This window comes from Cryptomeria japonica, chromosome 2, assembly GCF_030272615.1.
Source record: "Cryptomeria japonica chromosome 2, Sugi_1.0, whole genome shotgun sequence".
Classification (NCBI taxonomy): domain Eukaryota; kingdom Viridiplantae; phylum Streptophyta; class Pinopsida; order Cupressales; family Cupressaceae; genus Cryptomeria; species Cryptomeria japonica.
In genome coordinates this window covers 471,486,480-471,503,213 of record NC_081406.1, presented here as the reverse complement: position 1 = coordinate 471,503,213, position 16,734 = coordinate 471,486,480, and positions in this window count along the sequence as shown.

The following is a 16,734-nucleotide window of genomic DNA, read 5'->3' as shown; positions in this document are numbered from 1 at the left end:
TAACGAGAGCATGAATGGAAATTATTATATCGATAGGGGGAAGCTTCTAGGCGGGATGATTTGGCTCCTTTCACATGCTTTCTAGGTTGATTTCACCGCAGAGTCTCTTAACTTTCATTTCCCCTATTTTCATTGTCAAGGCTTTCAATTTGTGATTGTGATTGATATCTTTGGGTTGGTCATCACCATGGGAGGCAATATCAACAGGAATGAACCCCCGAGTTGCTAGGCTTGGAAGAAGGAAAAGAAGATCTGGAGGAGACTGCAAAAGGGAGGGGTGCCTAGTTTCATGGAGAAGTTGCATGGTAAGAAGGATCATGCCTCCAAAGACTTTGTTAAGGGATGGTCTAAGAAGAAAGTCACCATGTTTGGCCAAACCATCAAATTGGACAAGGAGTTAATTGTGGAGGTGACGAGTATGTCCATGGAAGGCATGAAGTTCTTTAGGGATCGAAATTTGTCTAACAATGCCATGAAGACCTTCCCTAAATCTGATGTGGAGAGGAATAATCTGGTAAGGTTAAAGAAAACTTACTTTACCCCTTTTCAAATTAAACTTTTTTGGAGGAAAATGCTTAGGGCAATTATGGAGTATGTCACTGTCGATGGTAGGTTTACAAAAATCTGTAGCTATCATTTTGTCTTTTTAAACCATTTTGGCCATGGCATTAAGATTTTTGTCCCTTATTATCTCGCCTGTTCTCTGAATGATAATGTTGCAGATTACATTAAAAATCCTAAAGTGATGGGATGGGGTTAAGGATAAACTAGCCTAGTCTATGCTCTTGGATCCTTTCCTTGGATCACCTGGTGTTCTCTACACACCCTAGGGTCTCTAGGACTTCCTTTTCTTGAGGAATCCCCTGACCTTCCCCAATCCACCCGCCAATGAGTTGCAATGCTGCTCCTAAGGTCTCACCTACTCATGAGACTCACAACCCCTTACTATGGCTAATAAGGGCTAGGCTTGTTCCACACCTTCCAAGGTCTTAGCAAGGTTATAATAGGTCTCATACATGGTCTTTCCACCCATCCATGTGCCCGCAAGAGGTTTCAAGCCTTCAACCCCTTACCGATTTCACTAATTTGGGTTTTTGCCTTCAAATAGGGCTACAGGGATTAGGACCAATTAGGCCTCCTACCCGGTCCTTTAGGGCTTCCTCTCACAAACAATGCACAAACAACCCAAACTCCCAAAATGGACTGCCATTCATTTGGCAAGGACTCAAGGATTTTCTAGGTTTTAGGCCTCCAAGTGTCCGTACACTGTCCTAGGTGGATTTTAAGGTTTTCAAGGGTTTTTGTGAGGGTTTTTAGGGTCTGCCTCGGTCACAGTGAGTGTTTTGAGTTTTAGCCACCTTGTTTGGATTGGTGGAGGCTCCTCCTTCACACCAATGATGCTTCACTCACTCCTCTGCACTTCCTCCAAAGGATGCACTCTCCTCTGACCAACCTTGCTCTTCAAGACCTCTGCAATTTGGCCTCTCCTAGCCAGGCACTGTCCAGTCTCGCCTAGGAGTGGGTTTTTGTTTGGCCTCCCTGCATTTTCAAGGGCCCTACTTGCATGGTACTATAGTATAGGGTCTTCACTCTCATTCCCCATGGTTTCATGGTGATTCCATAACAGGGAATGGAGTTAAGACTTCATTTGCACAAACTAGTCCAAAACTGGACAGTGAGACTGCAATCTACAAACTATTTACAAACACACTCAACCGGCAAATAAAAATCTAATCTAATCACTCACAATGGAATTATTTACACCATAGAAGACATTTCACACAGTTTTGCATGCAAATCAATCCATTAACTTGCTCGGTAGCTTCATCCAAACTGACTGGTAACCAACAAAACAGTCACAGTCAATTCAGTTTGCTTGAGCCGTACAATCTCTGACATCCAACCCATTAACTTAGGGTTTGAAAATACTTATACCACCTTTGCCTTAGTTTGTGTGCCCATATTAGGGTTGTCCACGCCAAACTAAGGATTTAGACCTCCTGGTGGAAAAGTTGCTTGACAACATTTAAAAGTTGTCATGCAACTTCTGAGCAACTTTCTCAATGTTGCTTTTCATGACTCCTAAACCCACATTGGGCCAACCTAAGGACACCACCATGTTATGAAGGACCCCTAAACACCACAAAGACACACATACCCTCCATTTTCAAGAAAATCTCAATCTTGACTTATGACCCCTAAGATCTCCTCTAGGACCCTAACTAGGACCTATGAGCACTTGGCTCATTATTTTACATACACTGGCTTCATAAGAAGCATAACACCAAAAAAACAAAGAAGGAGGGAGAGCTTGGAAGGGTTCTCTTGTACCATAAAGCTAGCCCTCTTGCCGATCAAGGTCTTATCCTTCTGATGTATGAGTATTGTAAGGTCATGGCTAAGCAAATTCAAAATGACTTTGGTGATGATAAGGAGTATGAACCAAGTAATGACCTTGGGGAGACTGACTCTAAGGAGGAGGAGAATGCCAATTCACCTCCTAAGTCGAGGGCTAATTCCATGGCTCATATGTCTGATTCTGAGGAGGAGGGTAAGTCATCTCCGCATGAGTATGAATCCCAGGATTCTGAGCCGATGGATTTAGACTCAGAGGAATTAAAGGACAAGCCAAAATCCATGATTGACATATTAGGCACTGCTAGGAGCTCCTCGGTTGATCTTTATCATTTCAACAGGTGGACTTTCCATGAAATTAAGACTCTGCACTTAAAATTAAGAGCCACAAATGCCAAAATTAAAGAGGGTGGACTTCAGTAGCATAAAGATAGGCAAATGGTGAATAATAAGAGGGTGTCCCAGGATACAGAAGATTATGCTACTTGGACTGTGGGGGGGAAAATTATGATGTTAGAGATTTTAAAGAAGAATGGTGAGGCAGTTGAACTTTTAAAGAGAAGATATGATCAGAAGAACAATGAGATCAGCCAGAAGATTATGGAAATTGAGGAAGGTATGAAGAAAATAATAAGGAATAGTGTTGCTATGATGAAAGTTTATGTGGCCAATATGAACACTTTGTTTCCAGGTTGGAGAGAATTCATAATGAGAAGAATGTTGTGGATCTGGAAAATGAAGTTGGGGCCTTGAGCTCGAAGATGACTCCTCCCACTACTAGGAGAACAAGACAAAGCACTAAACTGGTGGAAGAGTCTCTTCCACAAGACCTGTTGGACCTTAAGGAAGTTGCCAAGGCTATGTTGATGCTTGAGAAGGAGGCCTCCTAGGGCTTAGACATTTTTAAGTAGGTGGTATGTGTTTGCTATTGTTTCTAGCATCTCGTTAGCCTTTTGCTGGTCTTTTTGTGGTTGTTGGGTTGTATTGCTTATGGATTGCAGCCAATTTTGTTTCTTAGACCTAGGTACTTTTATGATACTCTAATGCTTTATTTCAACTATTTGATGTAAGGGGTTTCGGGTCCCCTCAAAACCTATTTTTGCTTAATCAAAAACATGAGTGACACCCAAGGGAGTGACATTCTCATGATGACTGATGAACCCTTTAATTGTCTTTATTTATCTTGTTTTTCCTTAAAAATTGTTGTACTTTCATATTTTTCTTGCAAACTTCATGACATTTCCCAAGTTTATGAAAAACATAAAGCATCGAATATCATTATTAATGATATGGTGAGTATTTATGTAAGTGTATGTTTACTAGTATACTTATATTCTAAAAAATACATATGTAAAATAATGTCGAGAGATATCACATAATTGTCTTGCATCTTTATTAGTTGTCAAGAAGGACATGGAGTTGAATAATGTTGCACTCTTTCACTCTCATTAAAGATGTAACAATTCATATGCTTAGAGACAAGTGACAATGATTCTATTTTATTCAGAGTAATAAAATAATACTTATAGAGAAACTAAAACATGCATGCATTTACTCGTCATCTACACATCAAATTTATTCAAAATTATTTTTTTGTTTACGAATATTTGTATGTCATTGTAGATACCTCTTGGCATAATTAGTTAAAATATGATGAAATGGTGTGATTTATCATGATGATCAGATAAGACTAATGAGTTCTGTAGCAAAAGGAGTAAGGATGCGATGACACATTTATTTATGTAGCTAAAGAAAGAGCAACAATAATGAGAGAATATAATATTGTAGCTAAGTGAAATGGGAACCTATAGCAACATGCAAGCGAGTGCCAAGTTGGTCATTAAGTAGTTGCATAAGACTCCTATGCCAATAAGTGACTGCAAAACTAAGGACTCTTCCACTATAGTTATTGAAAATATTGTTTTGTTACATACATGTATTTGCATACTTGGAGGTAAGAAAATCTTATATTTAGGAATTAGTTAAATCAATCTTCCAATTGTGTTCTTCTAGCAAATAACCATCTCCCTACTTAACAATGATGAGCAGTAAATTTAAGATGATTAATCTAAGTTGGTTAGGAGTTAGTTGAGTTTGTATATACATTGCAAAAATAATGGATGAATAATCAAGAATTCTATGTATTTTTATTTTCAATTCAATAATCAATATAGCAACAATTGTTCATCTCTATGAGTGATTTCATTTAAAGTATTGATTGTCGTTGATTGTTTTGCACAAAGAGTGCACATACCTAAGTAGGGCCCACTCGAGGTATGGTTCTACTCTATTGTTTAGTTTGTTAATGTTGTTGTAGTTAGTTGTTATTCAAGGATAAGTTAAATGTTCATATAGTTGTGTGTGTGAAAAAGTGGAATAAGTTTGTAAGCTACAAGACACAACACTTCAATTAAGTCATTACATGTATGGTTAGACAGATATAATCATGAATAATAAAAACCATAACAAATCGACTAATTGCCTTCTAAAAGACGCGAGTATAAGATTGCTCTCAGATTTGTATAAGCAATACCAATGACTAGACTACATCAAGACGAAGGATTTAATCTATATGAGCATGATATTAAGCTAAATGGATGCAAGATTATGCTAGATGGATGAATAGTAAGCTATATGAATTCAAGCAATCATGAAATATGCAAAAAGAAATTAAACTAAGATGCAATAATCTCAAAAAGCAAGCACAATGTCTTCAATGACTCCAGAGCAAAAACTGTATAATAACAATAAATCTCTAGGGTGTTTTGAATGAGAGATGAAGGCTGAATTTATAGAAAATCACTAGAGAGATCAAGAAAAAGAACAATTTAGGATAATTGAAATAATTGAGAAATTAGATTCAGTTAACCTTGAGATAGATTTCAATTATAGTTTAATTGAAATGCATTCAGATTATAAGTTTGAGTTTGCATTAGAAATATATTTCAATTAATTCCATGCACTTGAGATAAAAATAGGTAATTCCATGCGATTTCTTTGATTTATTCAAGAAAAGAGTCTTTTCAATGCAACCAAACCTCTTTTCTCAAAAGCTTTGAGTTCCAATTTTAGAGAATGATTAAATTCCTTTTATTTGCTTTTCTGATTTCAAGTTCTCAATTTAGAAGAAAGAAATAATATCTCAAGTTTGATTTCTCTCTCAATTCAATTCTTTTATTTTATTTTCAATTTAACTCTTGCTTTGTGATATTGATTCCTCTTTTGTGATAAATTAATTCCTTTTTTATGATTAAATGGCAAATTTATTAATTATTTAAATATGAAAGGATATTTAATAAATTAAATAGGATAGTTGATCAAAATGATTTTCTTGGAATGAATGAATTAATTAAATAAATATTTAATTAATATAGAATAATTCACTTGCCATGTGACATTTGATGATTGAAGAATTAATTAATTGTGTGCTCAAGATTGATTTAATTGCCTTTGGTTAGGACCTTGGTGACGTTGTCGAAATTAGGGACCCATGGTTTAGATGACCAATTTTAGGGTATTACATTTGCCCCTCTTTGAATTAATGTGTGAGCGACGCGTTGGTTCAAAGAATATGTTGATGTCTAGGAGATACCAGTTCTGAACTTGATTGATCACAAACCAGATGAAGAGCAAGATGTTTAGCTTGATTTGAAGCAATGAAACCGAACAAAGTTGATTAAAGCAAAACCGATCTCGAACTTGATTGAACTAGGACCGATAGAGAGCAAAGATACCGAACTTGAACTTGATTGATCAAGAAGCTGATCTTACTGATCTAGAACTTGATTGAACTAGACACGGTGGGCGAAGATAAAATTGATCTTGAACTTGATGGATCAAGACACGATGAGAGAAGATAAACTGTCCAGCTTGATTTGATGCGATGAAACTGAACACCTGCTTAGATTGAACGTGTGATCAAAGATACTCTTTAAACTTTTGATTGAGTTTAAACGAATAATCAGCTTGATGAAAAGATATGAAACTGATTAACGTTAAGAGACTGTTTCAGATGAAGGCAAATATCAACTTGATGAAAAGCGATGAAACTGATATGCCCCTAGCGATTGATTTGATTCAGATGAACGAGAAATCTCAACTTGATATGAAGCGATGAAGCTAAGATGCCCCTTAGCAATAAGAATTTGTTTGATTTTCTTTAGTTGCATAGATTTTTGCTCAACTTTTGATGAAGATTTGAAAAAAAATCTCGACTTTGAAGATGTGAGGTCATAAGGTCACTAGTATGCCCCCTCGGGAGCGAAATCGAAAGATAGTGAGGGTACATGATTTTAGGCAATTATTGGTGATGATAATGATTTAAGCACAAAAATTGAGTCAGAGGATCATTTGAAGATTTAGCGTTGATTGATGAGAAATTGAGCGCGAAGTTGATTTGTAGAATAAATCAAGATTTAACATTGATTCATTAGAAAATGAGCGCGAATTGGAGAAATAATGAGCATTTGATGAAAAGTGCTTAGTGATCCAAATTGTATTGAAATTGACTAGGAGAATGATCTCGGATTTTGATTTCGATCCCGAAAATGGAGTCAGGATAGGCAAATTAGCTAAGGGTACAATTTTCATGTCCATCGGAGCAAGTTGAAAATTAGGGTTTTGGCTATATAAGGGGTCAAAGTGTCATTTTCAATTCATTTTAACCTCTCCAAGTTTGAAATTTGAGAAAGCCTTCTGTGAAGAAAAATGGTCATTTCAATCCAGGAGAACCAATTTGAGCGCTAGAGATGTCATAATCGACCTCGGAACTACGAGCCAGCGGTAAGAGTCTAATTTTATGCTTTTTATTTCATCAATTTTGAATTTTTTTGTTGATTTTTTGAATTTTATGGCTTTTTAAAGTCGATCGTTGTCATTTTGTCATGCGAGACGACATCTTGTGTCGTACAACAAACTGCTTTGTATTGTTTTATCGTTTAAAACCATTAGTTTTGTCATTTCAAGACTCCCCTTGTATCGTACGAGTGTGTGTAAAAGAGACCAGTTTGTAGTGCGAAGGCTTTTTGTGTCGTATCAGAGTCTTTTATCGTCCTATACCTATTCACTCGTATGAGTTTCTGCCCACACTGTGAAATGTCATATGAAAAACAAAGAGCATTTTTAAAGGTGCAAACATGAAATTTTGATTTTGCAATTGATTGTTTTGGATTTGCGTGATGTTTTACTTGTCTTATAGCATGATTTGGATGATTCTCGGATGCTCTATTGTTTGATTCTTGTAGATTCGACTACCACATGTTCTTTTCAGATGTGTCTATCCACCAAATATGAGACTAGTGCATGAGTTATCCGATATAGACAGAGCATATATTGATTTGTGTGGATTTACTCACCTTTTATAGATGTCAGATATCCGTGTGAATCACGGGATGCTCACCGCACTTGTCGAGAGATTCCATTCTAAGCATAACACGTTTCATTTGCCAGTTGGGGAGATGACTATCACTCCCGAGGATGTATATAGGATTCTTAGGATTTCATTCGCTAGGGATAAGGTGGATTATGATTCGACACAACGTCCTGGCCTACTAGCTTTGAGACATGTATTTCATGATGAGGACATCCTTACACGATCTATCAGCTGGGATGACATGATGACCAGTTACAGTGAGCAGTTTCCACTAGCTTGTGTCTTGGCAAGATTTATTGGTTGCTTCATTATGTCAGACATGAGACAACAGGGATTCTTATGCGGTTGGGCTAGGATGTTACAGAGGCTTGTGGATCACCCTGAGAGATTGGGATGGGGTTCGTGTATTTTGGCGTACATGTATCATGAGATGCATGAGATTGTCTATAGAGAGGGGAAGAGCATGGCAGCAGGGGTTTTGATTTTGCAAGTATGGGCCTGAGAGCACATTGCAGTGTGCAGACCTATAATGGATGATGCCAAAGATCCGCAACAACTGATTGTTTATAGATATTGTGGATACATTACTCAGCCCCATCTAGGCAAGATAGAGTACTGGAGATGGCAGCTGGATGATTTGATAGTTGTTGTATGGAGATCGTACAGGGGTCTGGAGCCTTGGGACGACTGGAGAGCTGTGCGCAGAGATCTATTCATGACTCATCCTCTCATCGACAGATCAGTGACAGTCATCGAGCACTTTGTTGTTACTTAGGTGATGAGGCAGTATGGTAGGCCTCAGGGGATCTCACAGGAGTTTACTGCATATGCTCATTATGCAGACAAGGAGAGGCGAGGGTGGGGGCCTAGGTTATCATATGCCTTGGGTATGTAGGAGTTGACAGGGTTGTCGTGGGTTAGGTGGGATTATCTGGAGGATATTGCAGATGCGGGGGTATTGCCCCAGTACGGGGATTGGTTCCAGCAACATCCATTCCCTAGATTCACAGATCCAGCAGAGCAGGTACCTCTGATAGACAAGGTTGAGGATGATGCCCCTATGTAGGCACAGGGACAGGGATAGAGGCAGGGACGGAGAGCAGAGGCTCCAAGGTGGGCAAGTGGTGATCCTAGTGCTAGCAGCAATAGGGTACCAATTGAGAGGAGACAACAACAGAGAGGAGAGGGCGGATCCCTAGGGGTTGTTGGTGTCAGATTGAGTGGAGCTAGGGTGATGGAGGGTGGAGGAGAGGAGGAGCGAGCAACTCCTAGACATGTATGACAGAGGAGGGATGAGCAGGGTGGAGATGGAGGCGAAGAGCCTATGAGGGAGTCAGGAGCAGCTAATGCAGCACGGTCGATGAGAGCGCGATTAGCAGGTCTGCAGTCACAATTGACAGTGACTCAGACACAACTTACAGAGTGGGACCGACAACTGGTGGACCTCAGAGCGAAGCAAGATCATCAGTTAGCTAAGATCAGAGCTGAGCGTGATCATCAGCTGGTGGAGCTCAGGGCAAAGCGCGATCGTCAGGTTGCAAAGGTAAGGGCAAAGCAAGACGCTCTTCAGGAGGAGGTTTTGCACTAGACTAGTCGGGCGACTTATTATGTTGCGGCTTATAACATAGTTGTTCTTGTAGCACAACAAGTTGTTACCTATTCCCAATACATGGCACGATCTGAGGGAGCTTGGGCACCGAGACAGGATGTTGATCAGCAGGTTCCACCTCCTCCACCACCTGGTGATGAGGGAGAGGTAGAGAGCTAGACTTCTTATAGCTCTTAGATTTTGTTAGATACCCCATTTTTTGTAGCCCATACGATTCTTGCTCCGATGGGAGATTGTATATGACAGTTATATCACTTGTTCTCCGAGATATTGATGATTATATATACGAGATCTTGATTTGATTTCATTGTACTTGTGTCGATTGATGTATGAGATGCTTTCTTCTATATGCTTTGTTCTATATGTATGCATATATGTTCAATATGGATGTATGTAATGCAAATGAATATGAATGTTCTCTTTTATTTCTTTTCATATGCAAATAAATGATGAAAATGAGTAACGAGTAATGCAAATTATTTATTTTTCTATGCAATAATGTGAATGCAAATAAGCGTGTATAATGAATTTATTTAAGATGCGTATGTATGCAGCTAACATCTCAATACACAAGTACTCGATCAGAGAAATGATGAAAAAGAGATACCACTTAACTTAGAAATGACGACACTTCAAACTCTCATAAAGAGATCATTGTTATCATGCAGAAATCACTTGAAATACAAAAAATGCAAAATGAATGAAACCTAAAATAGTCACTGGATTTGGAATGCTTAATATTCATCACTGAGCGTTTACAAACATAGCAGGCAAAATAGAGTTCCTTCCTTTTCATGTGCAATATTAATTATGTTGTCTATAATGACCCTTTTTTCGTTCATATCCTTAAACAGATTACGCATGGACCCGGATTGCAAATTAAAGAAATTCCATCAAAACAAACAAAGAAATGATGCCAACCTCCCCGTAGCATACAAATAAGCGGAGTCAAGGTATGTGTGGCGATTTCACCTTGATGTGAAGGCACTTATCACAGGCACCTAGTTGATTAGATGTTTTCATATCATCGAAATCATTCCTACGAGCAGAAAACAAAGAAAATATTATGCCCCTAATCCTTGCTCCTCTTAGTCAAGATAGACTTCCTCGAGTTACTCAGAGGGAATAATAATCGAAAACCAATATAAAAGACAACACACAAAGAAAATTTCATGCATATATCAAACTATTTAGTGATTTTTTTTCACTAATGTTGTTTTGCTTGTGTACTCAGTGATAAAACTCTTCAGTAGTTAGGAGATGAGTGACTGACTCAGATTGGACGACCGGGTATCACTGACAGAATGATGACTTGGTTGATATTGCTTAGGACACATAAATTGCTCAGTCGATTACCCTAAGACTAGGATATTGATCAGTTTCAAGCCACAAGGGTTCTAAAAGAACCAGGATGTCACAAAAGTGACTAAAATATATGTATAAGCGAAAGCGTAGATGCAACACTTCAGTACAGGAGATAAGACGAACCTGGATAAAATCTTGCAGCCATACTGATCGATGTCATTGTTTTGATTTGATGATCATTGATAGGAATGTCTGGTTTCAAAGAGTAAGTACCCTGTATAAGACCGATCTGTCTGGTTTCAAAGAGTAAGTACCTCGCATAAGACCGATCTGTCTGGTTTCAAGTGTACCCTTCCTTGCATAAGACATGTTTATGTTTGATAAAGTTTGATAGATTGATTAACAAGACATGCGATAAGTTCAATTGCAAACTTTGAGAGTTTGTCTTTGGTTGATTTGGTTTCAAGGATAGTCTATGCTTTCTTGCTTCGATTTTTGTTTAGTTTTTTATTTTTATTTTGTGTTTTTTATTTTTAGGATTTTGTTCAGGATATTTTATGATTTTTAGGAGTTTGTTCAGAACATTTTTTGATTTTTAGGATTTTTTCTCAGCTATGCCCCCAGTATACAAACCTATATGACATGATGATCTGTAGAGTGCATATGGAGACAATGATTTTCGATATGACCTATGTTAATGCAATATGCACGATGAAGATGCATTTCCTATTCGAACAAGGATAACTATGTTTGTTTAACACTTTGTAATACACCAATTGAATTGGAGGTAGAAAACATTCCATAGATAAGCGGTCAATCAATCCTTGAGGTCCCTTGGAACATCCAAATTAACACACTTAGTGACTAGGATTTACAAATGGAGACGCAGAAAACTTCCCCATTGGTTCTTGAAACTTTGATCTTCTTTTGCCCATGTGAGTGCAAATGAGTTAATTCCCGCTCTTGTGTTCACTAAAGATCCTTAGCAGCCTATATGACTAGCTACGTGGATTATTCTAACTTCAAAAGCATCTCGAATAGAGTCTCACTGCCAGCAAGCTTTTAGAGCTCTAACGAGGTTATAAACTGTAATTTCTCGAATATTGCTCCATTGCCAATAGGCGTCCATAGCCCTGATGGAGTTACTCGCATGTTCCCATAGTCAAGACTTTTGTCACACTTGTATGCATGATATTTTAGTTATATATCATTGCTCTTTTGCCTTGAGATGAATATTTGGCATAGTAGATTTTTTTTTGCCTTGACTTGTAAGTAATGAAACCTACTTGGGTGTGACAATTACAGCGGCGCTGAAGTAGAATTTTAGATTTTTCACTAGTCATATGATCAACTAGGTGTCTATAATGAATTATATATTTTTTAATGTGTTTGAGATATAGCAATTGATAGATTTTGGGTTAACAAGTCTCAAATAGTGAAATCACTACCCAACCATAAGTAAAGCGTCGTCACAGGGTAATGTTAAAAATGAATGACCCTATGACCTCAAGGACTTCGTGTCTGAATATATAAGAAAGGAGACGACCCTTGTTTGTCTTTAATGCAAAAAAATGATAAACTTGGACAATTACCTTGTTTTATTGATGCTGCTATATGCTAATGCAAAAATTGTATGAATGAGATGCATTTGAAAAAGAAACTCTATGTGATGCAGTGCTTTGAATAAAATGATATGCAATGCAGAAAGCAAAACTTGAACTAACCCAGCCCTTAGATATGATATCGTTGAAGGTACATGTTGTTCATAGGGTCAGGGATTTTTGTGTTGGTAGCTCATTGGTCCAGCATAAAGATGTCTTTCCAAGAAGGACTCAGCTAAGTGTACATGTCCAACATCTCCAATGTTGATTTCCTTTTCTTTTTTTTTGGGGGGGGGGGGGATTTTTTGATGAAACTAGGGTAAAGTCTTAGGAAAAAGATTGGATAATGGGAATGGAAGGATGAAAAAGAGGTGTTGGATAATGGACCAGATGTTGAAAGTTTGGTGCATGAGCGAATGGAAATGTTTGCGGGATCACCACTGGCACACATCTTGAGGGATGGTGGATTGATGGAGGAAAAGTGGATCTCAAATTGCAAGATTTGGATGGAGGAACAACCAGGGATTTTGGGACATGAGGATCCAAAATAGACGAAAGAGGTGATGGAGAAATGGATTTGGAGGGTTTGAATGGAGGAACAACAATCTTGGTTGTGGATTTGGATTTTTCTCTAGACAGTTGTGCTTCAAGGAGACGCTTAGGGATCCACATGGTTTTTGATTTTCCATTCTTTTGTAGCTTGGAAAAACATTTCTTCTACCAGTGCCTTAGGAACCCATATAACTTTTGATTTTGATTTCTTTTGCTCAGTGAGCCTTTGTGTCTTTCTAGATGGATGGAAGGTACACGAAGATGTACGCCTTTGTTGATCTTGCACAAGGGATGGAGGAATATAGGGTCCTAAAATGGATGGAAGAGATGAAGGGGAAGGCGTGTACCTGGATTTTGGTTTAACAGGGATACCACTAGCTTGAGGAATGTCACTGAGGACATGACCCTTAATAGTTTCTTTAACATGGACGAGTTATTGCTTGTGAAGGTCTACCCCTTTACGTTTATAAATATTTTGACTTGTAGGATCATGAGAGGGCTTTGTAGGCATGATGGATCCTTGAGGTGAACGTGGAAGATTATGACAAGGAGATGAAGGTATACTTTTATCTTGACATGGAAGAGGGCCATTGGATAGATTATTTGACTCTTCATTTTGAATAAGATTGTTTGAAAAGGTAGAAGAGGCATCATGGTCTTTCTTAGGAAATATGCTTTGCTCTTGAGATGGAAGGGGACCATCTTGGAAGAAATGGAAAGGTATAATGGGATCCTCGTGGGATTCTAGGGAGGTAAGATCTTTTTCAACCATTGGATGGGATGGCCCTTGAGATAGCCCTGGAGGATCAACACGAGAAGTTTCATCATTAGGTTCATCCTTTGAGGGATATGGTATGGATTGTTGTTGAGAAGCCTTAGGATATGGAGGCATCATGGAAGAGATGGAGGCCACATATGGGGCCTTGCTAGACATAAGTTCATGATTTTGATCATGCTTAGAACTAGTTCCTTCTTTTTCTTTAGGTGAGTCATTAGGATCTTCAATTTCAATGACACCAATATCAATGAGATCTTGAATCTTATGTTTTAATTTCATACACATTGAAGTCTTATGTTTGTTATGCCTATGATATGCATAGTAATTACTCAAAACTTCACATCCCCGTGTGGTCTTTTTAGGCAATATGATAAGATTGTTCTTAAGAAGCTCTTCCAAAGCTGACTCAATAGATTGCCCCAAAGGTGTAAACTGTCTATCTAGGGAATATATGTCTTTTTGGCTTGGTGAAGGTGTTTTGTGATCTTGTATGAGATTTGAATTTTGATTTTAAATTACTTTATGTTCCATCTTATGTAACTGTTTTAGCATTTCTTGAAGTCCAGTGTTCTCTATATCATGACATTTTATCTCAAGAGGGGCCATTGAATCTTTTCGTTGAGCTTGAATGTCATAAATTTCTCTCTTAAGATCTTGAATTTGTTGGTCCAAGGTAGCCATGGGCTTCTTACTTTTGTCAGAATTTTTAGAAGAGCTTCTAGTTTGAGTAGGCATTTTTATTGACTGATGTGACCTAGAGTTGTTTGTGATGCAGAAGTCAAGATCAAATTTGGAGCTAGTTGTTCGTTTAACGTATCAATTGAGAGAAGCAACTAAGATTTAGTCTAGTTTCAGGAAAGATCTATCATGTGTAAGACGTTTATCTAAGTTACCTAAATTTGATAAAGGGTTGATTGAACTAGCTGAAAAGATGATCAACAAAATCGTGCAACACCACGACAAAAGTGCATTGTTTAGATTTGTTTATGCTCAGAATGATGATAACCAGTTTTATGCTCGCTGTAGACTATTTTAGGCAAGTTTGACTGTTCTGGACTGACAAAATTAGAGATTTGTACGACAGGTTTTACAGGACCAGACGACAATTTAATAGCTTTAGGACAATGAAAATAGTATTTCGTACGAGTTGCTGCCTAGGTTCGTACGACAGATGGGTATACCTCAGATGACAAACTAATGAGTGTAATGGTGTTTCGTACGACACATAATCAAGGGTCAGACGACACTTCCCTAAGTAGGACACCAGATTATCAGGTTTCGTACAACACAGAACAGATGCTTGGACGACAAACTGTTAGACTTGATGAAATTTCGTACGACAAAAGATATGTAGAAGGACGATAAACCAGAAGACTCGTACGATAGTTTACTAGACAGAGAAAATTTCTGACAAACTGAGTTTTTAATGACTGACGATGACCAGTTTTGAGATGGACTGAATTTTTGGACAGCTGAGATAGACTAGTTTGTGACACGGCAGAGTTTCGACTAAGATAGACTAGTTTTTTACACAAACAAAGTTTTGACTAGGATAGACTAGTTTTTGACACGGACAAAGTTTTGACTAGGATAGTTTTGACATGGACAAAGTTTTGACTAGGATAGACTAGTTTTGACACGATCAGAGTTTCAACTACTGAGTTGTTTATTGTTTTCTCCATTTTTGGTATTTCAGTTTCAGTTTCAAGGATGAAAACATAGTAAACACACAATATGTATAATGACTCCAATCACAACATGCTAACCCTATGGAAATTGGTGAGAGAAGAAAACCTTTGCTTGCAGACTCAGGTACACACCCAATAGCTAATCAGAATACGGTCGCTGAGTCTCACGCAATGGATTCTCAACATCGTATTAGCCGACTCCAAACGCTAATGGGGGTACGAAATGACAAGTATCTTGGGAGAGTTACTATCTCTCTTGCACAAAGATTATCCCCCCTTTCAGAGGTGAACCGAGTAGCTTCTAATCTTAATTGGAACCAGTAAGGGATCTATTCGACACGTCAAGGTATAAACTCAATTAATAGGTCTCCCAGCCTTAAAAACCAAGGTTTAATATACCCAAAGGTACAGAGGAAAGCTATTCCCGAGCACTGCCATTGACTTGATTTTCATCAAATCACATTTATTTTATAGTGGGTTGGACTACTTGGCGTTTAGCCATTCTCACTTGGGTCGTTCCCCTCTCACCGACCATAATGGCTTAGAGTTATTAGCTCTTCGAGAGGGTAGGCCCGCTAAAGATATACAAATCTCAAACTTTGGAAAAAGCCTCAAGGGTCTGTATTTCTGATTGCCTATACAGACAAGAGCATACTCTCCTACCTCTTAGAATTTTCTTAAAACATGAAATACAGATTTGTTCTTTAACCAAATAGAAAGTTAGTTGCCTAAAAAATGAATTTAATGAATACACAATGTTTCCTCGAATCTCCTCAGGCAACCTGCAAAGACAACGAATCTGTAGTCATATTGTCTTTGTTTGACAAGCATATTCTTCGACAAGCGTTCTGCAAAAACTGATTAGGCTGTGAAAATTTTTCAGACAGATGAATGACAAGCCTGGGTCAGCGTTAGTATGATAAAAATTGAATGAGAAAACTTGAAGAAAGAAATCTGCTTTTTAACCCAGAAATACAGAGTACCGTACGACAATTCTCATCGTGTCGTACGATAATTTGTATGATATTGCATGATATTTGAAGTTTGTCGTCTGACACTGTGGGAAAAATCGTATGATAATTCACAACAACTGTACAGACGAAAATCCGAAGAAAAAATAAAAATAAATAAATAAATAAATAAAAAAAAATCTGAAAAATAAGAAAAAAAGTTAGCCTCCGAGGCCGAAAGATGTAGTCTTTTGCCCCACGGTGGGCACCAGAAATGTGTGTGTGAAAAAGTGGAATAAGTCTGTAAGCTACAAGACACAACACTTCAATTAAGTCATTACATGTATGGTTAGACATATATAATCATGAATAATAAAAACCATAACAAATCGACTAATTGCCTTATAAAAGATGCGAGTATAAGATTGCTCTCAAATTTGTATAAGCAATACCAATGACTAGACTACATCAAGACGAAGAATTTAATCTATATGAGCATGATATTAAGCTAAATGGATGCAAGAT